The sequence below is a fragment of the Cheilinus undulatus genome, linkage group 10 (assembly GCF_018320785.1).
Source record: "Cheilinus undulatus linkage group 10, ASM1832078v1, whole genome shotgun sequence".
Taxonomy (NCBI): domain Eukaryota; kingdom Metazoa; phylum Chordata; class Actinopteri; order Labriformes; family Labridae; genus Cheilinus; species Cheilinus undulatus.
In genome coordinates, this window is record NC_054874.1 from 48340405 (window position 1) to 48366824 (window position 26420).

General features: G+C 40.5%; 1 pseudogene; it reads right to left on the reverse strand.

Moving 5' to 3' along the window:
• Positions 1-26420, reverse strand: part of LOC121516234 — a 227414-nt pseudogene that overhangs the window by 23860 nt on the left and 177134 nt on the right.

Consider the following 26420-nt stretch of genomic DNA (forward strand, 5'->3'; position numbering starts at 1 on the left):
GAGATAAAACCGTTAGAAGCACAGAGGTCCTAAAAACGTCCATGAATGTGAGGAGGAGAGGAAATCTCAACGTCTATCAGTCAGAGCTCAGAGCTGATGTTGAACCATTAAACGGACGCTGATGGAGAGATGACGGGAGGTCATTAACACCCAGAACACACCAACTCTAACTCTCTCTCTCTTTCTCGCCCCAGGGCTGTTTACCCATCAGCCCACAGGGGAGGAAGCGTCCGATCTGACAGCAGGTCACCACGGCGACGGCTGATAATAATAACAGGACTGATACACAGATAAATCACGCTTCAATACACAACAGGACGTAACCAGAGGACTAAAAGCTGATTTTATTAATTTAAAACTTAAAATTATACTTAAAATGTCTGATGTCACAGTTTACAAAAATACAGGGACATCTAGAATGAGATTAATTATTACTCAAATTATGAAAAGTTACACGCAAAATACTACACTCTGACAGAGTAACAAGATAAAGAGTAACAAGATCCGTCTCAAACCTAAGGACGGAGAGGAAGGAAGGAAGGAAGGAGGAAGGGAAGGAAGGAAGAATGAGGAAAAGAGGGAAGGAAGGAAAGGGAGGAGGGAAGAAATAAAGGAAGGAAGGAAAGGTACAGGGGAATAAATAAAGGAAGACAGGAAGGATGGATGGGTGGATGGAAGGAAGGAAGGAAGGAAGGAAGGAACAAGAGACGTGATGAAGCATGAATACTACGAGGAAGAATGGAGGGAAAAAAAGACAATTTTTTGAGGAGGAAGGTAAAGAAATGAAAATGGCATTGACACAAGAAAGAGTAGACAAAGAGAAGAAAGTATTAAAAGGGAAAGGACAGAACAGACGAAGGAAAAGAAATAAAAGCTAAATCTACAAAATAAACAAAGACGAGAACATAAAAGACAACAAATGAAGAGCAAATGAAGCAAAGAAAAGGAGAAATAAAAACGTGTTAGGAAAGAGGAGAAAACAGAGTAAAGGCGCTCCCAGGAGTGTGAAGAAAGGTGTGTTTTTTCACAGCTCAGCCTCAGGTGTAAACAGAAACCTGCTGAGGATCAGCTGATGGAGAGGAGGAGGAGGAGGAGGAGGAGGTGTGAGTCCCTGAGGAGCAGCAGTGGGGAGGTGGAGGCCTCTGCTGGAGCTCCCTGAGGTATTACAACACAGCGTACGGGCGAGAGACAGCCACAGATAGGGAGAGAGAGAGTCTAGTTTGTTTCTAATGGATCAGTCTAGTCAGACAATAATAATCAATATATTTATATTGATGTGATTGGTTGATGTTGGATCTTTATTTTTGTTATTTCAAAGTTTATCTCTAGTTTCTGTTTTTGAATGAATCTGACATTATAGTCTTTTATTTTCTTTACCTTCAGCTGCTCTCACCTGTCTGATAAATAAAGGAAATATTAACAGTTTAAAGGATGATTTCTTTTCTGAAAAAAATGTGTTTCCAGATTATGATAAAACATATTCAATCATCACCTAAAATCAAAGTTGGCCTGTTCTTTTAGCAATAAAACCAGTAGGTGTCCAGCTGATCTAACCTGTGGCTCTTATTTCTGGTTCTCCAAAGACCAAGTGATCTGCTCTGACAGGACGGGATGAAAAATGCCGCTCTGCTTTAATTTGAACGTCTGCTGTGACTCAGAGCTCAAACTGTCACCATAACCCACATTGTTTCTCTCTCAGCCAATCAGAGAGCTTGACTCATTCTGCCAGCGCTCACTCCAGGCTCTCATTTCCCACGACAGACTCTGACCTCCGAGGATGTGGTCCAACACACTAAACACATCCAGAGGACTGTTTCGACAAAACTTTTTACTCCTACTGAAAAAAAAAACAAAACAAACAAACAAAAAAAGACAGTCAGAAAGTCTACAGTGAAACTAAAACAGTCAGTAAAAACTTTAATCTTCCACTAAACACTCAGAAAGTCTAAAGTGAAACTAAAATAGTTTATAAAAACTTATTTTACATAAACATTTTCTATCAGCTGTTTGACCTCAAAATGAAAATAAAACATGTTTTTTTCCTGCATAAAGGTATGGAAGCCCTAAAAGGACAATCATCTGTGACTGACCCTCGGTCTACATTCTCATCAGTAATATGGCTCTGTACCTGAGCTCACCTGTGTCTGTGCTCAGTCTGATAGGTGGAGGAAGGAATGTTGCTGTTTAAAGGTTGGAATGTTTATAAACTTTGATGACATCATCTTTCTAAAGCCCCTAAAGGGATGACATCATCAGAGGCAGAGGACGTAATGTTGGTGGGGCTGGAGGTCGTCGGGGCTTTTTCCCTCCATTTTTGCAGCAGTGTCACACACTTCTCCAAAAGTTTACAACAACTGAATGAATGATGCTGTGGCTGATAAGGGACAGGAAGGATGGAGTGGGAGTGGCTTATCCCCTCCCCCTCCCAGCCTTTAAGACATCATAAAGATATTAAAGACAGAGTAGACCTCAGCTGATCATTGGTTTTAGTAAAGGGGGGTCTCCAAGAGGACCACTGGTCTAGTGTGAGGCCGTCCTAACTTCAGTAAATCTCATCAGTTAGTTTTCACCCTGATTAACTAAAAAACACCTTAACTCAACTTAAAACCTCCACCACCTCCTTAAAGAACATTTCTGTGTGTGGATCATCTGGACTGAGTGCAGATGTGTGTGGGTGTGTGTGTGTGTGTGTGTGTAGTGAATAAATCAGCGTCTGTCAGTCAGACCAGCAGCAGCTTCCCTCTCTATTCAGGGACAATCTGTCAGCCTGAGCCTGCCAACACTGCCACTGTATGCTCATATGTGCGGGTGTGTGTGCGTGTGCGTGTGTGTGTTCCTAGCATACTGTATACATGTGTTTGGATCATTTGTTTCCTCCTCTTTCTTTACTTCCTGTTTCCCCTTTGACCTTTCAGAAACCGGAGGGCTCACCTGCAGGTTAAATACTTTCTTTAAATTTTCAGACCGACTGTTCATCAGTAAACCATGTTATAGAGCAGCAGAGAGCTCTGGTTCTCAGGATAAAACCACTAATGCATTTATTATCACAATAAAAGTGACCCAGCTCACCATTAGAAGCTCTCCTGATCACAACATTCCACCAGAAACAGAAAGAGTCCCAACAGTCTACATCCAGTCAGATATTCAGTCCAGAAACATCCAGAGAGATCCACAGACTGCTGTTGTGGAATTTAAACGTTTTCATTGTTGTTCTCAGTAGTCCACAGTATAACCTGTAATAATCCAGATTATATTAGCATTGCTGTATAGAAAAATGAATGCCGACCTCTGACCTTTAGACTGACTCCTCATGTGACCAGTTAGGACCTTCCTTACTTTATCTAGAGCAGGGGTGTCAAACTCAGTCCCAGCAGGGGCCGGATTCTGGATTTAGGTCTAACCTGAGGGCCTAACAGGGTCAACACAACCTTAAACTGTAAACCTCATGTTCACCACTGATAAAATATGAAAAAACAACATTCATGATAAATCAGTTAGAAATTTAAAAAGTAAAAATGATGAGTTTAAAAGCTCAAAATCTGAGATAAAAATTTCATCTTATTAGTTCAAAAGGTCAGAACAAGATATAAATAATAGAAAAATAATCTCAACGCAGGTCAAAATATGAGATAAAAACTAAAATCTTGAGTTTAAAAGTCAAAATATGACTTAAAATTTCAAATTGTGAGTCTAATAGGTCAAATTATGATTCAAAAATTCAAAATTATGAATTCAAAAAGTCATAATATGAGAACAACTTGAAATCATGAGTTTTAAAGGACAAAATATGGGATTAAAAAGCCAAAATGATTTCTTTAAAGGTAAAAATATGACTTAAAAATTAAAATTGTGAATCTAAAAGGTTTAAATAAGATGTAAAAAGTCAAAATTATGAATTTCAAATGTCAAAATATGAGAACAGTTTGAAATCATGAGTTTTAAAGGGCAAAATATGGGATTAAAAAGCCAAAATGATGAGTTTAAAAGTTAAACATATGACTTAAAATTTAAAATTGTGAATCTTAAAGATAAAAATATGGCATATAAAGTCCAAATTATGAGTTGAAAAGGTCAAAGCATGAATTAAAACTCAAAATCATAAGTTTGAGTCATAATCCTGAGATCAAAATTGAAAATATGAAATAAAAACACAAATTAATCTCTTTTCCCACATTCCTGACTTTTTATTTGCTTTTTTTACTCTTCAATTTTTCAGATTTTTATGGTTTAACAAAGAGCTAAGTTTACATTTTATACTGGAGGAATCTGCAGACCTCAGACTGATGGGCCAGTTAGAAAAGAAATATCATACAATCTTGCAGGCTGGATATAACCGTTCCCTGGGCCGGATTTGGCCCCCGGGCCTTGAGTTTGACACCCCTGATCTAGAGTCTAAAATAGCCAGTGAGGGCCTGGCTTGTGTTTATGAACCTTCAGAGTGTTCCTTTTCTAAAGACACCAGGGATGAGCTTGGACTCCTCATGGTTCAGTTTATTCTGGGTGTCTCTGTAAAAGAGTTTATGACTAATTTGACCAGGATTACCACCATCCCTCTCCTTTAACTCTCCTTCATTTCTTTATCTGTATTCTTATTATTATTATTTCCTCCGGTTCTTCTTTCGTTTATTTATTTTCTTCTTCCGTATTCTTAACTAACCCTTGAACCAGCGCTCACACGAGCAAATGGAGCGTGTTTGTCATGGTGTGTATGTGTGTGTGTATTGGGATGTGCATGTGTGTGTGTGTGTGCGTTGCTGCTCCAGCTTCATTAATCTCCATTAGAAAACAGAAGTTAGTTAATGTCTCCTTCGCTCGGCTGCAGCAGCGAGACGCCGTGAGGCAGCAGCTGCCCGTCACACACACTCTCAGTTACACACCCTGCTTTTATTCAGAAACACACACCTGAGGAGTACAGTTCATCCACGCTGCTGCTCTGATGTGTGTGTTTCTACAGTGTGTGTCAGCACCAGTGTTGTGTGTTAGCGTTGTGTATCTGCGGTGTGTGTCGTCCTTCTATTTTCATTAGATCCTGACAGACACAACAGCCTTCTCAACTTAATGACGCCTCCGAGGCCTCGCCGCCGCTGCTGCTCTCAGTGTGGGTTTCTCTCTGTGTGTATTTGTGTGTTTTTGTTCCTGGCCGACTCTCTGATCTCTGGATGGGCCGCTCTCGCTGCAGCTACACTTATTCTCCACCACAGAGGAAGAGGGGAGGCAGCGTGCCTCTCACCACCTTAACACTGAACTTGTAAATTTGAGAACTTGAAGCCTAAAAAAAAAAAAAAGACAATGTCGTGAAAAACAGCCGAGGCAGGCGTTCATGATCTCTCCTTGTGACGTCATCTGTTCGAAATCAGTCAAAAACTCTTCAATGTCCTGGTTTAACATGATGAATAATGACGCGGTAGAGCTGCAGGGTCGATGCTGAGACTGTTCGGAGGATCACCCTTACCTAGTCAGTAGACAAATTTGGAAATATTGCCCTCTCTCTTGCCCTCGTAGTGGACGATATTTCACATACTGCCCTCTTCAAGAGCAACATTTGCAAGATTAGCTCTCTGTAGCCCTCTAGGCGGGCAAAATTTTTTTTTTAAAGAGACTTTTTTGGTGCACTTTAAGTTTGACAATTTTCCCTCTTGGTGGGCAAAACTTGACCTAACATGTGCCCCACCACATACAGCAGGTGCACATCCTTAGTTCACCAGCCTTTAATTAATTAAGCTATAAATCATAGGACCCTTTAATTTATAGATATACTAATGTGCATTTGTGAAGCCAGTCAAATCTCCATCCATCCATCCATATATCCATTCATCCATCTTCTTCCACTAATCCGAGGTCGGGTCGCGGGGGCAGCAGCCTAAGCAGGGAAGTCCAGCTCTTCCCGGGGGATCCCAAGGCATTCCAGGGCCAGCTGAGAGACATAGTCTCTCCAGCGTGTCCTGGGTCTTCCCCGGGGCCTCCTCCCAGTTGAACCTGCCCAGAACACCTCACCAGGTAGGCGTCCAGGAGGCATCTGGATCAGATCGAGCCACCTGATCTAGCTCCTCTCAACGTGTAGGAGCGGTCGATCTCCCACTCCATTCTTCCCTCACTTGAGAACAAGACCTAGAGGTACTTGAACTCCCCCACTTGGGGTGGAGTCGAATCTCCATAATCAGTTTAGAGCTAGGACCGCAGATTGATTTCTCATTAATAGCCCTGATAGGACCCCAGACAGTCTGATTAGACCCTACCCTAAGTCCGGGCCCTCACAGGATACCAGTGTCAGATATCACACAGTTTTAAATTACAGCCCCTCCTTGTTTAAATTATGACATCTATCGCTTTTATTCTGAAGGTGAAGAAAAGGAAATGCATCTTTTCATGGTGTAATCCTCCTGATGCCTCATCATCTCCTTCTTTCCTTCTTCCTCGTTGCTAAATACAGAGGGAACTAGAAACAGTAGGGCTGTTGAAACGTGGTTTTCCACAGAAGTAAACAAAAACAAATTCTGTTTCCATGGCAGCAGTGTGGTTTTCATATCTGACTTTAAAGAGGTGGTTTTTGTGTTTGACTGCCCCAGGTCAAGGTTCAAACCTCTGCTGTGATCTGTCAGAGCGTCCAACCGCCTCCACGCCGTTCATCCCCATTCACACCATTACACACATCAGCTGCTCGGCCACACCCACACACAGAGGGAGAGAGAGAGAGAGAGAGAGAGAGAGAGAGAGAGAGAGAGACAGCGCCATCGGATTCCTGTCAGCGCGAGTGCCGGCAATCAGAGCGCCGGGCGCTTTAACGGTGCTGAAAGGCCCCGATCAATACGGTAATGCACTGGCTCCCGGTTATCATCATCATCTCTTATCACTGACCCACACCTCTGGGGGGGGGGGGGTTATGGGAGAAGAAGGAGATAGAAAGGGGGGGAGGGGGGTCTCTGGGTGTTTCCCCTCATCTGGGAAGAATATGGATGGAGTCAGAGGGGAAAACTGGACCAATCACAGCGCTCAGAGACCGAGGCTGCTGATTGGATAATCCCCTTCACACCTGAACATCTGCTCATGATTGGCCGAGTCAGTTAGATCTGTAGAGGTGATTACATTCTTTACAACAGCAAAAACAGCGACCCCAGTTCCAAAAAAGTTGGGACACTGTAAATAAAAAGCAATAGTTGTCAAATCTCACAAACCCATATTTTATTTAAAATAGAGCATAAACAACATATCAGGTGTTAAACTGAGACATTTTAACATTTTATGAAAAATATTAGCTCATTTTGAATTTGATGGCGGCAACAAATCTCAAAAAATGATCTAGGTATTGATCTCTGAATAGGATTAACAGCAGCCAATCATCTGCTCTGACAATAATAAACTACAACAAATCAAGCCTGTTTTTGTTAGAGGGCGTGTTGATAAAGATTTTCCAGTTTTATTATCATTTCATTAAACTTTAACATCATTTGCTCTTAAGAGTAAATGAGTGAGTTTTTCCTAACAGGGCAGAGTAAGGCTTTAATTCTGATTATCTGTGTTCATGTAAACATGGCGATTGTCAGACATTACTCCTGATGACTGATGAGTGTTATGAGTCGGCCAATGAATAATGAGTAAAATATAAAACCATTTAAATGAGCCTTTTCTAAAATTAGCAGCAGCAAACTTTGACCACGCTGTTTTTCTCTCTGATTTATGGGTTTAAATTAATTAAAATGTTCCAGCGTCTTAAAATAGTGTGTTAAAAATATCAGAACATTTGATAAGATCAGGATCCAGATGGTTCTCAGACAGCAGGAGTCTTTATGTATCTGCTGTGAAAACATTCAGAGACGTTTGCATTAAATGATTGTTATTCTGCAGATTGTGACACTGGAATAAATTCAACAATTTAAACTACTAATCAGAAATGGAGATTTTAATTTAATGTGGATATTCTCACAGGAAGTCACCACATTCTTCTTCTCTCCAAAGTCACATTTTATCTGGGGTTTGACCTGACGTGAACTCTGCAGATCAGATTGGTTTAAAATCTGGGTTTAATTTAGATTCCCATTGAGAGGTTTCATTCCAACTTAAAGGGCCAGTACACACTTCATTTTTCATGTTTTAAATGTTACAAATGTCACAATAGTTTTTAGTGTTACTGTCCCACAGAAAACCAACTTAAGGCCAGGTGTACATGCTGTCACATTAACCAGGAGTCATTTTGTACATGCACTCCTTCATACTTCTAACTAGTGCAGCACTCATAATTAACTGTGGAGAAGGCATTTCAGTCAGGACCACGTTGTCAAGAAACACATGAACACTTATCTTTATCAGCAGTTATTCATTTGCTCTTATTGCTGTTTTTTTATATTTGGCAGTGTGGCTGCTCTGGGATCCTCCTAACCCAGTCTAAGGTCTGAACTGCAACAATTTTCATAAAAAAATACAGTTTTTATTTTAAAATGAACTACCTTAAAGGGATACTACAACATTTTGGCAAATTCACCCATTGCCATAATCCCTATAGTCTTAGTAATAGGTTTGTTTCCTTCAGTTGTCAGTGCAAGTTATTTTTAGATCGCCGCTCCCGAGGTCAGATCTGCTGTGCCAACTCGATGTAAGCAGACGGTATTCCGGCTTTCCCTCATCAAACTCATCAAATACACAATCCAACAACTCCAAAACGCTCTCGTGGACAAGTTGTGACCTGTACATTCACCACGCTATGAAATAATAACGTATAATTATGTAACATTACGACACATGAAGCAAATACTCAGAACTATTTCTTGAGTGAACCACTGGGCGGAGTGACACAGTGCAGCAGCCATGTCTGGAGTGTAGTTCAGGCTTTGCATTTAGCTTTAAAACATCTCCGTCTCGTAATGTTCCATGATTATTTCATAGCGTGGTGAATGTGCAGGTCACAACTTGTCCACGAGAGCGTTTTGGAGTTGTTGGATTGTGTATTTGATGAGTTTGATGAGGGAAAGCTGGAATACCACCCATTTTGCTAGTTTAAAGCAATGTCAGTCACATTTATCTCCCTTTTACCACTATTTATGTCCATTTTTGCCACTTTTTACCCATTTCTGCTACTTTTAGAATTCAACTTCACCACCTTTTCCAAAATTTTTCCCATTATTAACCCATTTTTTTCAATTTTTAAACCATTTTAAATATATAAATATATATTTTTCACTCAAGGGATTTACATCAAAAAGTCTATTTACATAATACATTACAGAGGGGATGGCTGTTCAACCACCTTCAGGTACAGTGGGGGTCCCTGGTCTCTGGCACCTTTATTTTGGGGGTCACAGGGGTCACTGAGAACCACTGCTCTAGGTCAGTGGTTCTCAGTTGGTGGGTGGGGACCCAAAGGTGGGTCGTGGGGCAGTTTTCAGTGGGTGGCGACTAGGTGTCTGAAAAAAGAATGGTGGCAGAAGTCTTGAAGTCCTTATTGGATGTGCATTGGTACCGTTTATTTTACCCTGTTTTACTGTGAAATTGGGTAAATTTAAACGTTTGATCAATATTTCAACTTATTTATCTCCTCTTCTTGCGATAAATGACTCCTTTTTCCATGAAACCAAAGAAATTTCACAAGTTCTCTGGAAAACTGGCAACAATTGACACATAAAAACAGGAACAGAGAGTATGAAATTTGTCAGTTTTGTCCCTTTTCTTGTAAGTTTTTTGGTCCAATCATGCTCCAGACAGAAACATATTCAATTAACTAAACATGCATTGTTGAAAGTTGTTTGGAAACTTGGGTCACAATCTGTCATAAGACAGACTGTTGGGTCCTGAAGACGGACTAGTTGAGAACCGCTGGTCTAGATCTGTAGCTCACTCCCACCGACTAACTTTCTCTGTTTTCTGCTCTTCTACTTCCTGTTTCCTGGCAACTTTTCTTTTTTTGCATCCTCTTCCTCGCTCCTCCTCCTCTCTATTATTTCCCCTCCTTTAGGTCATCTTTTCTTACTTCCTCCTCTTCATCCTTCTTTATTCTTATCTGCTCTTTTCTTGTGTGATATATGGTTATAACATTCTGCTTCCTTTTTAAAAAACTACAAAACTGCATGTTGTGTTTGTTTAGGGTAGTTGGAAGAAGTGAGGTAAATCCTCCTTTAAAAGCTGCTAAAAGAGCAGTAATTAATAAAAATCAAAGCTATTGTTTCTCGTAGTGATATAAGTGATTCATATTCTGTATTAAATCTGTTTATTTTAATGTAGAGAAACTCCTCGTCCTCACCCTGGATCTCTCTCTGAGGCGTCAACATCGTGACCTTGCCCTTCCGTCCATCTCTTGACATATTCCTCTTTTTCTCCCTCCTCCCTCTTTATTTTTTTCTATTTTCTTCCTCTGGTTTCTTGGGGCTTAATTACGGGGGGCCGGCTCCGCGGCTGAGGAGGTGCTTGGCGAGCAGGGATCAGTGTGACCCTGGAGGAGAAGCCATCAGACAGCGGCCTTAACAATGATAAATCACCCCGAGCCCGGCTAGAGATACAGCCGCCGCCCCGCTGATCTCTATAAAATATGGATGGACCTGCGCGGGAGCAGAGCTGGAGAAGCAGAGCGGCATGGCAGCGGATCTCCAGATTAGCGATTACCAGGCGCAGAGATCTTCTAATGATGTGGGACATGGTGTGGGGTTAATTCATTCACACGGTGGATTAAAATTCAGCTCATGAATCCAATATTGCTCATTATTCTCAATGAGAGCAGGAAATCTCCTCATTCATGAAGTGAGCTGGAATTAATAATCCCTGAATGGACGTGTGCCCCCCCAGGAGGCAGAATGGGGGTCAACGATCAGAGCTAAAGGTGCACACGCTACTCGCCAAACACGCTTAATCTCCACGTTAAGGTTAAAAAATCATCAGATTGATCTCTCTGCAGCTAATTTAAAACAATTGAGAGCGGTGCAGAGCGCCCTCTTTAACAAGGATTTGATTGTTTTAAAAGTGGCTGCTTCCTTTAAACAAGCCCCAATAAACCAAACACTTTAGTTAAACACAACCAGGGGGCGCTCAGTCAAAGCTGAAACAAAAAACTCCATAACTGATAAACAAATGAGAGCTTCCCTGGGTAAGAAGGAAGAAAAGAGGGAGATGACAAGGCATCAGGAGTGTCTCTTAAAAAAGTCACATTAAAAGGAGATAGTTGAGGTGGTTTGGCAATCTGATCAGGATTTCTCCTGGACGCCTCTCTTTCGAGGTCTTTGGAGGTCTTCTGGGCAAATCCAACTGGGAGGAGACCTCAAGAGAGGGCCAGCATGGGCTGGAAGTATTATGTATGCTATCTGGTCTAGGAACACCTCAGAATCCCCCAGAAGGAGTTGTCGGCAGTGAGAGGGATGTCTGGGCTTTGTTTAGCCACCATGACCTCTGGATAAGAAGGGGAAACAGGATGGAGACAATTCTTAATGATCCCAGCATCATCTCTGATAGCTCACTGGATCGCTTTTATTCTGTGTTTGGCTGCTACAGCTGAAGTTCACGGTTGTTTTCATCTAGTACCTACATTTTAAAGGTAAAAAGATGGTTAACTACCTTGTAAAAGACAAGTTTACTCAACTCATTATGAGAAAAATTTCCTATAATGAGTTGATTTATTCACAACCCCAGGAACTAAACTACCCACAATCCTAGAGTGTCAAGTCCCTGAAAGGTTGAAAATTCTACATTTTAGATCCATACAGGCTGAGTCTCATTACCAAAGCCTCCCTTTTAACCTCAGTCCACTCTAATGATGATTTTTTTCATGCTTTTATGTAAAATCTGAAATGATGATTTATTTTCATAGTGAATAAGATTAAATGTCTGTCGGTCCCTGGTTTGGACAGCCAGGAACTGTGACTGGCTGCAGGGCCAACTGGTCAGTGTCGACCTCGGGGCTCTCTCCTGGACCAGGTTCAGACCTCTAATCTCATTAACAGTCTGTCCCGGCTGCAAGCGGACACCTCAGCGTCCAAGCAGCCGGCTCAGAGCAGACACACGAATAATCAAAACAGTCAGTACGTTTACACGAAGGCAGAAAGAGAGGGAATTAATGTGTGAGTGTGACTGAAACTGGTCTGTACACACACTTTTATCAAAGGTGCCAACTACGGTCCATTATCTGGAAAAAACAGACGGAAAAGGCCCCAACATTCCCAGCTTCACAAAGATTATGTCCTATCAAAGCTTATGAAACATTCCATCCTTGCCTTTTTAAAGATGATATTATCATAGCTTACGAAACATTCCATTCTTGCCTTTAAATATGATATTATCATAGCTTACTAAACATTCCATCCTTGCATTAAAAGATGATATTATCAAAGTTTATTAAACATTCCATCCTTGCATTTAAAGATGATATTATCAAAGTTTATTAAACATTCCATCCTTGCATTAAAAGATGATATTATAAAAGCGTATTAAATGCTCCATCCTTGACTTTAAAGATGATATTATCATAGGTTATAAAACATTCCATTCTTGACTTTAAAGACGATATTCTCATAGCTTACAAAACATTCCATCCTTGCCATCACTGATGTTATTATCAAAGAAGTAGACAAGCAACTTCTTTGTTGTTTGTAAAAATAGACCCAGCCACATCAACAATCTTTCCCTCATGTTGACTGTCCTTTGTAGGCAACTTTTGGAAAAGTGACTGGGGCTGGTGAGGAGCGAGGGTCGCTCGTCGCCATCTTTTCCAAAAGTTGCCAACCAGGGCTTACTATTGGGCAAAATAGGAGGGAAAAGCTATCAGCATCCCAATCTTCACCAACATTCGACCCTCTGCCTTTGAAGATGATCATCACAGCTTATAAAACATTCCATCCTCTAACTTTTAAGATGATATCATCAGAGCTAATAAAACATTCTATACTCTGCCTTTAAAGCTAATGTCATGAGAGCTTAAAAAAACATTCCATCCTTTGCCTTTGAAGGTGATGTCATGAAGCTTATAAATCATTCCATCCTTTGCCTTTGAAGGTGATGTCATGAAGCTTATAAAACATTCCATCCTCTAACTTTTAAGATGATATCATCAGAGCTAATAAAACATTCTATACTCTGCCTTTGAAGCTGATGTCATGAGAGCTTAAAAAACATTCCATCCTCTGCCTTTGAAGATGATGTTATCAAAGCTTGTAAAATATTCTATCCTTTGCCTATATAGATGACATCATCAGAGCTTATAAAACATCCCCTTCAATTTAACCAGAACCCAGAAAGGTTTCTTTGAGATGTGCTCTGTGGGAAATTTTTCTGGAAATTTCCAGTTAAAACTCTCATATCTGAACTTTCCATTTCTCCTCTCTTTTCCCGGTTACTAACATGTTCGCTGATATGTTGTAAGAGCGTGATCAGATGTAAATCACTAACATGTTTATGTGTTTTTGTCCATCTAGGACGTCCTCTGTAGAGGAGTGAGTTTTTACAGAAAACATTTATATTTGGGCTTAATTAGCTCCATGCTAGCTGTTCCATGGGACCTTTAAGATAATTTTTCCTGTTTTGATGTTGAAGCCTGATCCTTGATGCTAAGCTAAGCTAAGCTAACCCTGTCTTCCTCTCCAGTTTCCATCTCTCAGACTAAATCTGGTTCCTGTGTTTCTCCTCTGGTTTCCATATTCAGTGTTTGTGTTTCAGGTGAACAGTCACACCCACTCTGCCTCCACGCTGCTCCCATAATCCTCCACTTGACGCCCGACAACAAATCAATCTGTTCTTTGTCACCCCGCCTGTCCGAAAACAGAGACCTTGTCGCCCAAACATCTCCCTCCATCCCTCCTCCTGTCCTCCGCAGAGCGCCAGCCGCTCAGAACAAAAGAGAAGTGACAGGACGAGTTAACCCATCGCTGCTCGGTTACGCCATCCCCGCCGTCCTGTCAGCACACCGGCTGTGATCCAGCCACTCGCCGCACCGCTCCTTCTCTGGCTGTGATTTTGTCAGGGAGGAAAAATCTGCAGCTTTATTGAGTTTTCTTTTGAATAAATAAATATTTAAAAGGCTGAGAGGAGGAAGAGGAGGGGGCTGACGTCCCACTCTGGATCTAAATCAGGCCATCAAAGAGGCCAGACAATGTATGCTCACTATTAGTATCAATTTACAAATAAACTGCTTTTTTGGTGACTGGATCTCCCATGTCAGATTTTGATAAATGGTTTCAATTTGGCAGCTGCTTTCGAGTGTCAGAGCCTATCTGACGCTCGCCGCCCGCCGCCGCCGCTCGCTGCCTCAAAGAATCTGCCTCAGTTAGCCGGCGGCCGGCCGCCACACGAATAATCTCTTCATACTAACCAGGGCAGGTGTGTGAGCGAGAGAGTGCATACAGATTCCTGCTGGTGAACACTGAAAGCAAACAAACAGATTTCACTACAAATGTTTGTCTACACGCATCTTAAAGGAGCATTCTGTGATTTTTACACCATTAAACACGCATCACAGACACTTTTCCTCACCGTGATGCTCTCACAGCTGCTGCTGCCCACATTTAATGGATTTTTAAATCTGCTTTTCTCCCTCACAGGAAGCTGCTTCACTTCAGCAGCCAGAAAAACACCTGCAGGCAAGGCCACACGTAAGGGGGGGGGCTAACAAAATGGGGGCCCATTGAGGTCAGCATGGTTTATCATCAAGTTAATCTGTGATAGCCATAATTGATTTTACCTGAATAATAATCACTCTGATCAGGGCAACAAGAAGTAATTCTATCTATGAACACTGCTGTACAATCTAGCCTTTTTCAGCATATAACCCCCATTTTCCTTTCAAACAGAACTATTTTTATTCTAGGCAGTGTTAAGAATGTGGACACACTGAACTAAACCACTGGGAAAGTAATGTTAGACTTCAGGATGCAAGTGGAAAAATACCTATTAAATTGCAAGACAATGCAAAAATAGACAAAGTGGTAAAAAAGTTTAAGTAATATGTTAAATGTGGCCAAACTGGGTTTTGAGCATAGACCGTCGACAGAATTGGACAAACCCCATGTGACGTCAGTCGTCTGCTTACAATAGGCCGACTCAAACAGCTCTTAAAGCCAATCCGCGGAGGCTTCCATATTGAAATCACGGTCTCCACCAAACTTTGGATCAACCTAACGGCCTGCCCACTAAGCGCAACTTCCTGTCAGTTAGCTAGCCAGCTAGCATTCTGGTTGACAGAAATGTAGCCTCTACCTGACGAGCTATCTGTCAATCAAATGAGATGCACCAATCAGCGTGAAGTGAGGTTCATCCTAAATATAATCCAAACGATCGTGGTACAAAAAATTCACCCCCCGTACAGTGAGAGCACAATAAGACACTAGCTAATGAGACACTTTTGGTGTTTTAAACCAGGCTGTAAACCAGTTTATTTCTCGTGTCAAAACCGGCTGTTTAACAGGTGTCCAGATGGGACTCCAGTGTACCAGATCTGTCCGGGGGCTGCGTCTGCTGATGACGTCGCACATTTTTACTGGCTGGAAACAAACACTGTCTGATAGCGAACCCTTTAGCATTCACGACACTAGCATTGAAAGCTAACTTCAGTGCCGTAACATTATTTATACCTAGGCATTCTCTTTACCTCCAAATGACCTGCTTCAAACCCTCTTTATGTTTGGCGATGATGCTGAGGGTGTGGGAATCGTAATTTTGAATGTTTGATTTTGCAATTTAACAAAAAGACGATCTTTGTTGACTATGGCAACTCTATGTGGACAATCCACAATGCAGCCAAGGTGATTGATGGATTAATATTGTAATCATTCATTTTAAGATAGATATTCTTGTTTTTTACTTAAAGTGAGTGATATTTTTTGGAAAGTATTTACGACTTTTAACTGTAAATTGTGTTTTTTTTTCTTGAACGATCCTTCTGTTGTAGGTAAAACTGATATTTTAACTATTTAATAGTAGAAAGATATTCGTAATGAAAAAATATATAGGTTTATAAAATTTAAAAATATATTTTAATGTGCATTCTTTTACTTTTTAACAATGAATTATTTGTTTCTCTCACACTTGTTAAACTATTGTTTAAGACATCAATCACAGATCATCCCTCTGATAAACGGCAAAAGCAAACAGCAAGTCATGAACCATTTCAGACAGTAAATGTCGCAGAATTAAAATATTTAATTCAAAATTACGTTTTCACATCCTCAGCATCATCGCCAAACATACAGAGGGTTTGAAGCAGGTAATTCGGAGGTAAAGAGAACATCTAGGTATAAATAACGTTATGACACTGAAGTTAGCTTTCAAAGCTAGCGTCGTAGAATGCTAACGGGTTCGCTATGAGACAGTGTTTGTTTCCAGCCAATAAAAATGTGCGACATCATCACAGCCAATCACAATGTGCGGCGTCATCAGCAGACGCAGCCCCCGGACAGATCTGGTGCCTACACCAGTGTTCCTGCAGCCAGCCTCAAGTGGACACTCGCTGTATTGCAATTTTTTTTGCACTTCCGCATTGGCTTCATTTTTCAGGACTGGAGGTTGCCGCTTGGTTTTGGGTGACAATAGTTTAAAAGAGGCCAAAATCAGAACCAAATAATAGCTTCAGACATTTTTCAGCATCACAATGAAGGAGGTTTCAGTCAGGATTAACGCTAGCTAGCACCAATGCTACTGGTCCAAAAACACATGACGTATTCCACTTTAAACATGCTCGTCTCTGCATTTACATCCCTGATTATAACAAACTAACAACTGGAGGTTATCTCTAAGTTGATTATTTAATCAGAATATTCACCAAAGAACATTTTAAAGGGAAAGCATGCACACTTTAGGAGTGATGAGCGAGATATCCAGTGGACAGAGCAGCACGTTACCAGGAAATGACTAATACGGCTTTTATGTGTCTGTAAACAGTGATGACGGGACCTATGGGTGAACCCTAACAGGTCCTGAACTGGTCTGCCTGCAGTCCAGACCTTTCACCAATAGAAAACATTTGGAGCATCAGAAAAAGAAAAATCCAGAAAAGAAGACCCAGGACTGTTGAGCAGCTAGAATCCTACAAGAATGGGACAACATTCCTCTCCCAAAACTCCATCAGCTGGTCTCCTCACTTCTCAGACATTTACAGACTGTTGTTAACAGAAGAGGGGATGCTACACAATGGTAAACACGGCCCTGTCCCTACTTTTTTGAGATGTGTTGCTGCTATCAAATTTAAAATGAGCTAAGATTTTGAATGAAATGGTCAAGATTAAAAGTAAAAATTTGAAATCTGACAATCAATTTGACATGTTACATTTTACACAGCGTCCCAACTTTTTTGGAATTGGGCTTGTATGTTTTTGTAATCATGTTTATATCCTTCAGTAGAAATAAAGACCTGACCCCTTCATATAAAGGCCTCGGTCTCTTCTACTGACAGAGTACAGGAGTATTTATGAGTCACACTCTGATCATCCAATCAGCTCGCTCCGCCTCCATCAGTTTTCATTCTGACATCACATCTCGTCTCAGCCAGCAGTTCGCCGCCATCCAAACCTTCCTGCTCGCCAGCAGAGAGGAAACAAAGCTCAGCGAGAGCGGTGGGTGAGATTTTCCCGTGAACAGCTGTTTCCTGTTTGAAGGATTGGGACCAATCAGCCGGCTGGCATCCAGGAGGCGCCGCTGAGCCAAGAGCGTTTCGAGCAGAACCGACAAATCACATCAGGCAGCTCAAATATTAGCGGAAAGTGAGGCGGTGCAGGTGGTCTACGGCAGCCACAGAGGGACAAACAGCCACTCTAGATTTAAATCAGCCCTAAACCCTGACCTCTGACTGATAGGTGCTTACATCCTGGTCCTTGAACCTGACCTCTGACCCCTGATCTCTGATTCCAGCATGCACTGAGACGCACTGACTCATCTCACTGACCTTAGGTAACCTCTCAGGGTCCCCGGGGTGGCGAGGGATGACCTTCTGTAGCCTCTGGAAGCCGTAGTCGATGGTCGGCTCGTTCAAGGCTGCGAATGAGAAAACAAAGAGAGGCTGTCAGGATGACTGAACATGTTTATGACTGAATTCAACGCTGATGAAACATAGAAAACTAAAGAATAAAAGAGCTGAGAGCTGTGTCAAAGATGAGAACTGAAATCCCTCAGAGACTTCTCTGCACTGCTTTGGTTCAAAAAATCATTTTTCCTGGTAATTCAGAGAAACTTCTGAACTTTTCTGAAAGAGGATTTAAAGATAAAGGAGATTTTTGACATCATAACAGGACGGTCCTGACAGAAAAGAGCTTTGTGATGGTGTAAAATGATGTTTTAACCAGAATTACAGCGCCCATACATGCATGATTACTCCTCCCTCCCCCTGGTCTGTGCTCACATCAGTAGTTCCTGTACCTGAGCACGGTTTCTACACCAGTGGCCATCAGTGGTTGGCCCAAGGGTTTTCACAGAAATCTACCTGGATTCCTTTGCTCTTCTTTCTGGAGGATTTTTGTTGTTTTTCACACTTTTGCACCGTGAGTGAAGTTGCTCACTGAGTTAACAGGTTCTGCCGGTGGGGCTGGGTTAGTTTGTAAGGAGAGTCAGTTGTTCTGTGTGATTGGCCGTACCATGGTAATCAAAGAACGGAACATTGTTGTTTAAATAAATGTTTCATCCTCTGTGTTCCGCTCTTTGATCTTCCTTTTATAACCAAAACACAAAAACAACATGATGGAAAACAAATGTTTTCATTTACTTCTTTTTCGAGAACAAAAAACCAAAACATTGTCATTGATTAAGTCAGAAGGAGGAGCTGAGGTGGAGGAGGGTTGCAAAAATGCTTTCAGAGGGCAAAGTAAGGCGTAGCCAGGCTAGAGCAGTTTGAATGTGGCAATAAGCCAATATACACAAACGTTATTATCAGTCTGGTGTCGGCAGATATCAAAATTTCTGCTGACTTTTACATCCAGTATTTTCCCTCTGCTTTTCAGCATATGGACTGTAACTTTTGTCCATATTTACTAATACATTAGTGGAGTTTTAAGCTGAACCAATAGACCTATGTCTGTTGAGGTCTTTTTCTTTATTTATCCTCGTTCTTTAAAGGGATACTTCGACATTTTGGCAAATTTGCCCATTGCCATAATTCCTATAGTCTTAGTAAAAGGTTCGTTTTCTTTAGTTGTCGATGCAAGCTGTTTCTAGATCTGGGGGGACCGATATACCAGCTGCACAGCTAACGCTATGGAAGCAGATGGTATTTTTTGCTTTCCCTCATCAAACTCATCAAATACACAATCCAACAACTCCAAAACGCGCTCGTGGACAAGTTGTGACCTGCACATTCACCACGCCATGAAATAATCATGGAACATTACGAGACAGAGATGTTTTAAAGTTGAATGCAAAGCCTGAACTATATTCCAGACATGGCTGCTGCACTGTGTCACTCCGCCCAGTGGTTTACTCAAGGAATAGTTCAGAGTATTTGCTTCATGTGTCGTAATGTTACATAATTATATGTCATTATTTCATAGCGTGGTGAATGTGCAGGTCTGGAATATAGTTCAGGCTTTGCATTCAACTTTAAAACATCTCTGTCTCGTAATGTTCCATGATTATTTCATGGCGTGGTGAATGTGCAGGTCACAACTTGTCCATGAGAGCGTTTTGGAGTTGTTGGATTGTGTATTTGATGAGTTTGATGAGGGTAAGAAAAAAAATATCGTCTGCTTCCATAGCGTTAGCTGTGCAGCTGGTATATCGGTCCCCCCAGGTCTAGAAACAGCACCGACAACTAAAGGAAACGAACCTTTTACTAAGACTATAGGAATTATGGCAATGGGTGAATTTGCCAAAATATTGAAGTATCCCTTTAAACTTTAAAGTGTTTTTTAAGGACTAAAGTTTGTTTTCTCGGTCATCCTCAAACAATAAATGTCACATATGCAAAATACACCTTTTTAGGATTGTGTAACAAAAATATGTGCCCCTGGTCCGTCCACAATACCCCTTAGAATCAGGAAGAACCTATTCCCTCCCCCCTCTCTTTCTCCACCATTCAGAAAATAAGAAAATATATGCTGAAGCAAGACGTTCTCAGATTGTCCCCTCATGATGTAATGTGGAGAGTTAGCCCCACCCCCAGGTTTCTGTTGGCCCTCCCCGCTTGGAAGTTCCGCCCTCCTCTCTGGATCCTCCTCTCAGAGCATCAGGAGAGCCGCATCCATTTCCTAAAGGAGGCGGGGTCAGGGGCAGAGTTAGACTGCTCATTTACATTTGAAGCCACAGAAACGGCTCGTTCTGAGCAGGGCTGAAACAGAGGGGTTTTTAGACATACTAAAATCCAATACTGGAGTGTTATTTTTTTTTCAGCAACAAACTTCACAGGCATGTTTTGAGGACCTCTGAGAATAATATAAACTTGTCTTAAAGGGGGAAAATATGTGACCTTTAAAGTGTGTCCAAAAGACCGAAATTTCTTGTCTGAAAAGCATTTTTAAATGTCAGTATTGGCTAAAATCAGGATGCATGATATCAGCAAAATCTGATATCGTGCATCCTTAACTTATTTATTTGATATTTCAGTGTGAGTATCATGATAATACTGATAACTCTGACTTTTGTGTCATGATAACCATGTTATTAAATTTGACAACAGTTACTGTTTTAGTTGTTAGACTCTTAGAATAACAACCAGAAAACAACCCTGCATCTTTGGTGGAACCACGTTGATCCACCTGCAGACTCTAGAGTCCGTTTACCTGCTAGAGCAGGAACACATCTGGCAGAAACATCCAGAAACTTTTAACCCATAAATATCTGATCATATGAAGGAGTTAAAGTAACCTAAACTGGTTTAAACAGCTTCCTGTTTCATGGCGGGTAGAAAAACAGCCGAGGTCGACCTCTCAGTGATCTTCAGCATGTTGGCTCTGATTAGCCGTGAGCGCTAACAGAGCGAGCAGCGTCTTTATCTCTCTGCTGTTTATTAAGTGTCAGACCTCACTCTCCATCTGTCCTCCTCGCTCGCTGTTTCGCCGCTCCTGCTCCACTAATTCAATCCAACCTTTCTTCTCTCTTTCCTCCTCGCATTCACCTCCGCAGACGCTGGGCCTCCCCCCTCCCTCCTCGCCATCCTCGTCCTCTCCGTACGCAGAGAAACACCCGGAAATGGGTTGAGGGAGACACTTCTCCATAATCAAGCCCATTAATCATAAAAGGCTGTCAAATTTGACTTTGGGGACAATTTGTCAGCCGATCCCGGCCCTGGGCTTTGTCACCGTTGGCTCTTGTATCCTGTAAGGATGATTGACACTCCAAATGGCGCTGAGTAGAATAGCTAGTTTGCACTAATATGCATAACCGCGGCTTTCATGAATAAGAATAAGGCAGCTCTACGCAGCACAGAGGGGTCTCCTTCAAAGGGCCACGCCGCCGCCGCCGTTTGTCGCCCGCGCTCCAAATAGATGTTATTACCATTATAACAATATTTGTTTTCTTTCCCCGGGAATGGGCGACGGTGAGCTGCTAAATCAAATTTGTCGGAGCCCGTTTCAAGCGGAGCGGAGGAGAAAAAGGGCTTTCAGGCTGCGACTGGGGTGGGGATGATATCTGAAGGGTGACAGAGCGCTGAGGGACGTGGCCCTCGCCGCAGGGGCTGCCATGTTGGATTTCTTGCCTCCCCGCCTCCCTGAGAGGAAGCAGAGAGCGGCGGCGGCCTGAATCTATTACCTCGCCCGGCGTGGATGAAAGAGGGATTCATTGTAGGATCCCAAAGAGACTTTTTGGGGGGATGCAGAGTAGCGGAGGATGAATGGAGATAACGACAGCAGCAGCAAACCGGATAAACCTCCCGACGCTGCGTACATACATCCCAACTTATAAAACAAGTGAAAGGCACTATGGGAAATGCTGCAATTGAATAAAAAACCCATTTACACTCAGAGAGAGAGAGAGAGAGAGAGAGAGAGAAAGAGAGAGAGAGGTGGTGTTTAACTCTAAATCTGCATCTGATGCTGCAGGAGGAGACGAGAACGTTCACATTTATCCTCAAAGTTTTATCAAATACTCGTCCCAATCTTTATGAACATTCATGTTTAAACTAAAATCTTCACTCTGAACTTTAAATCATCAGATTTTCTCTCTTTACAGCTCTCTACTCTGTAAAGAGAAGCCAAAGAAAGACAATGATGCTAAAAAAACAGTTTTTACTTTTCTTCTAAAGAACTTAAAGTCTCAACCAGACCATAAACGTGTCACTAATGTCATGTTAAGATCCCTCATATATCATAAAACACATTTTCTTATATGAATAATGTGCAGCAGCAAAAACAGTTTTAAATTCTGACTTTAATCTCACACAATAAGTTTGATCCAAACAACCTTCTTAACTGGTGGCCCTAATCCCAGTCCATTAAAATCCAACCTTTTCCTTATGTCTACTATCTCAGAATTGTCTAACTCAAAATCCCCATTTTTCATCTTAATTATCTCAACTTTATCTCAGATTAGGCATCACTCTGTCATAATTTCTATTTTTAATCTTGACTTTTTATCTGATTATTGTGTCTAACCTTCTCCTTATCTTCATTTTCTATCTCATAATTATGTGTTATTATCTTCTAATCTTCATTTTCTCATAATTTTGACCATTCTTTGGCCGTACTTTCTCGTAACTTTGATTTACAACCTTACAATTTAGTTTTTTTTTTCTGTAAAGTCTTAAATCAAAAATCTCATACTTTTTTTTTATCTATCTCATGTTTTTACTATGCCAGTATTATGTCTATTATGATTATCTCATCTCATTATCTTGATTTACTTTCTCATAATCTCGAATTACAATCTCATTATTATCTCTATCTCATTATGTGATTAATAATCCCATAATTGAGACTTTTTATCTCATAATTATTTTTAATCATCTCTTAATCTTAATTAACTATCTCATTATGTGATTAATAATCCCATAATTGAGTCTTTTATCTTATAATTATGTTTAATCATCTCTTAATCTTAATTATCTCATTATCGTCTCATTAACTCATTATCTCAACCTCTGATCTTAAATGTCTCTTCATCTCTCATTATTTGGACTTTATCTCATAGTTCAACCTCATTATGTCATCATTTTAACAATTTAACTCATCATTTGGACTTTGTCTCTTAATTTTGTCTCACTTTACAGAATTTGGACTTTTTAATCTCATAACTGTTTTACTATCTCATTACCTCAGCTTTCTCATAATTTGGACGTTTTATTTCATGATTTTAATAATTATCTCGTAAATTTTATGCACTATGTCAAAATAATGTCCATCATAGTTATCTCTCAATGTCTCATTATCTTGATTAATTATTTCATAAAGTCTTATTATCTTATAATTATCTTTAATAATCTCTTAATCTTGATTTACTATCTCATTATTGTCTCACTGACTCATAATCTCAACTTTTGACGTTAAATCTTAAATCTTAAATTTTAGTCTCATAATGAAGCTTCTTGGTATCATAATTGTGATGATTTATCTCATTGTGGTAATTTTTTATCTCATAATTATGACTTTGTCTCATAATTGTCTGATTTTCCTCATAGTAACATCTTTTTCTCATTTTGACATGTTTTACATAATGTAAACTTTCCATCTGATTATTTCATTTCAATCTCATAGTTACGCCTCACTCAAATAATTTTCATTTATCTCTGAATTCTGCTTACTAAGTCATAAATTCATAACTTTGATTCAAGCTCATAGTAACATCTTTAAAAATCATATTTGGACTTTTAGTTACAAATTTATAAAAACATTGTCTTAATTCCAATTGACTTTTTATCTAATAAATTTGACTTTTGTTTCATGAATAAAATGTTTACTCTCATAAATGTGATTTTTATCTAATATATTTAACTTTTTTCTTAAAACATTTGAGTTTTAATCCCAATAATTTGACTTTTAATCTCTAAAATTTAACTCTTAATCTCAAAAATTTGACTTTTATTCTCATAAATTTGACTTGTAATCCTAATAATTTGACTTTTCTCATAAACTTGACTTTTAACTCAATAATTTGACTTTTAATCTCAGAAATTTGCCTTAATCTCGTAAATTTGACTTTAATTCTTATAAATTTGACTTTTAATCCTAAAAATTTGAATTTTTGTCTCATAGATTTGACTTTTAATCCCAGAAATTTGACTTTTAGTCTTAATAATTTGACTTTTTGTCTCACAAATTTGACTTAATCTCACAAATTTGACTTTAATTCTCATAAATTTCAGAACTTTGAATTGCTTCACCGTGCTGAACAGAAACCCTCTCCTTGATTCGCTTCTATGTCAAGATTTAAACCAACGGCCTCCCGACCAAAGCCGCCATCTTTGCGCCAACGTAGAGACGGTGATCTTGTTCTTCGTCACGGTCACGGCTGGAGGAAGAAACAAAGACGGAGGCTTTTAATGAACCTCTGGACAGAAGCTCATAGTCCTCCCCGTCCTCCCCCACCCTCCCTCTGCAGAAATTAAGCCCATTACCTCCCCTTATTAAAATCTCGCCGCTCTTTGACCCCAGCGCCCCATTGGCTGCCTGCAGGGCCCCGTGCTCCTCCCAGCCAATCGATAACGGCTGCCTCCCTGCAAAGAGCTCGAGTAATTGGAGAGCGGCGGCTGGCAGTGCGAACCCTGACCCCCCCTCCTCCCCCATCACCCCCCCACGCATTACACCGCCCATATGAAGACAGATTGCCTGATTTAGTGTAAACATATGCTGCAATTCCAGGCATCAGTGCCACTTTCTCCATCGTAATTTGTATTGATTTTTCTCTCTCCTCTTCTTTGTGTGAGCGAGCGAGTGAGGAGGAGGCCGCGGCCGTCGCTCTCTGCTGCTGTCTGATGTTTTTTATAAATCAGAAGAGGAGCACGGGGAGATAATTCAGAGGTGAGAGGAGAGGAGGGCCATTCTTTATATATTTAATCAAGTATTTATCGCTCCCTCCGTTTGCTTTTTTCTCCCTCTGCTCTCTGTGAAAGTGATCAAACGCTTGGTTGGCGTCCTGCTGATCGGAGCGCTCTGTTATTAGGCGACTAAGTGACTGAAGAGAGGGCGAGGGAGGGGGAGAAAGGGGGAGGCGGGAACATGTTAAACTAATTTCTTGTCGGCAGATTTGTAGCATGAGAGGAGACGCAGCGTAGCAGCGGGTCAGAGCTGTGAACGTTTACACGTTTATGAGCAGAGATGTTCACTTCCTTCAGCGACCAAGAACGGAAAGAAAAACGGTTACGTCTGCGAGATGGTCCATGAGACCACACGTCCAGATTTTATTCCTAATACTCAGTTAATCAGAGAGGATGCTAAAGGGGCTGGAACATTTACGAAAAAATATACTCCACACACGATTAAACAGACGGGCAACAGAAAAAATAAAGCATAAAATAGTTGTATAATAGAAATATAGAGCATTATAGTGTACAAAGTAGATACAAAGGAGAGTGGGAGAACCTCAGTACCAGCTGTAGGTGTAGAATTACAACCAGCTTTAGGCTTCATTCATAAAAGTAATGTTTCAGGCTAAAAGGAACATAAAGAAGGACACTGACAACAAATATTCTACTCTGATATAAAATTATTATTGTTCACTGAAGTTCTGCATGGTAAAGAAAAATACAAAAATAGAACAAATAGAAAAACTCTGACTAAAGCTGTCACCTTTAAGAGATGGAGGGAAACCCTCACTACTCACCAGTTCCACACACTTTTCCTTGTTGTATCTAAAAGTTACCAACTATGGCTTACATTTTGGCCAAATTTGAGAAAAAGTTTCCCAACAGCCCCAGCTTCACAAACATTCTGCCCTTCACTTTGAAGATGACGTCATCAAAGTTTATAAAACATTACATCTTTGCCTTTAAAGATGACGTCATCAAAGTTTATAAAACAATCAACCTTTGCCTTTGAGGATGACATCATCAAAGTTTATAAAACATAACATCTTTGCCTTTAAAGATGACGTCATCAAATTTTATAAAACAATCAACCTTAGCCTTTGAAGATGACATCATCAAAGTTTATAAAACATTACATCTTTGCCTTTAAAGATGACGTCATCAAAGTTTATAAAACAATCAACCTTTGCCTTTGATGATGACATCATCAAAGTTTATAAAACATTACATCTTTGCCTTTGAAGATGACATCATCAAATTTTATAAAACAATCAACCTTTGCCTTTGAAGATGACATCATCAAAGTTTATAAAACATTACATCTTTGCCTTTGAAGATGACATCATCAAAGTTTATAAAACATTACATCTTTGCCTTTGAAGATGATGTCATCAAAGTTTATTAAACAATCAACCTTTGCCTTTGAAGACGATGTCAACAAATTTTGTAAAACATTCCAACTTTACTTTTGATGCCAGTTTATAAAACATTCCCTCTTTGCCGTTGAAGCTGATATCATTAAAGTTTATAAAACATTCCAAAAAAGATGTCATTATAGTTTATATACCATGCTCAGTTGAAG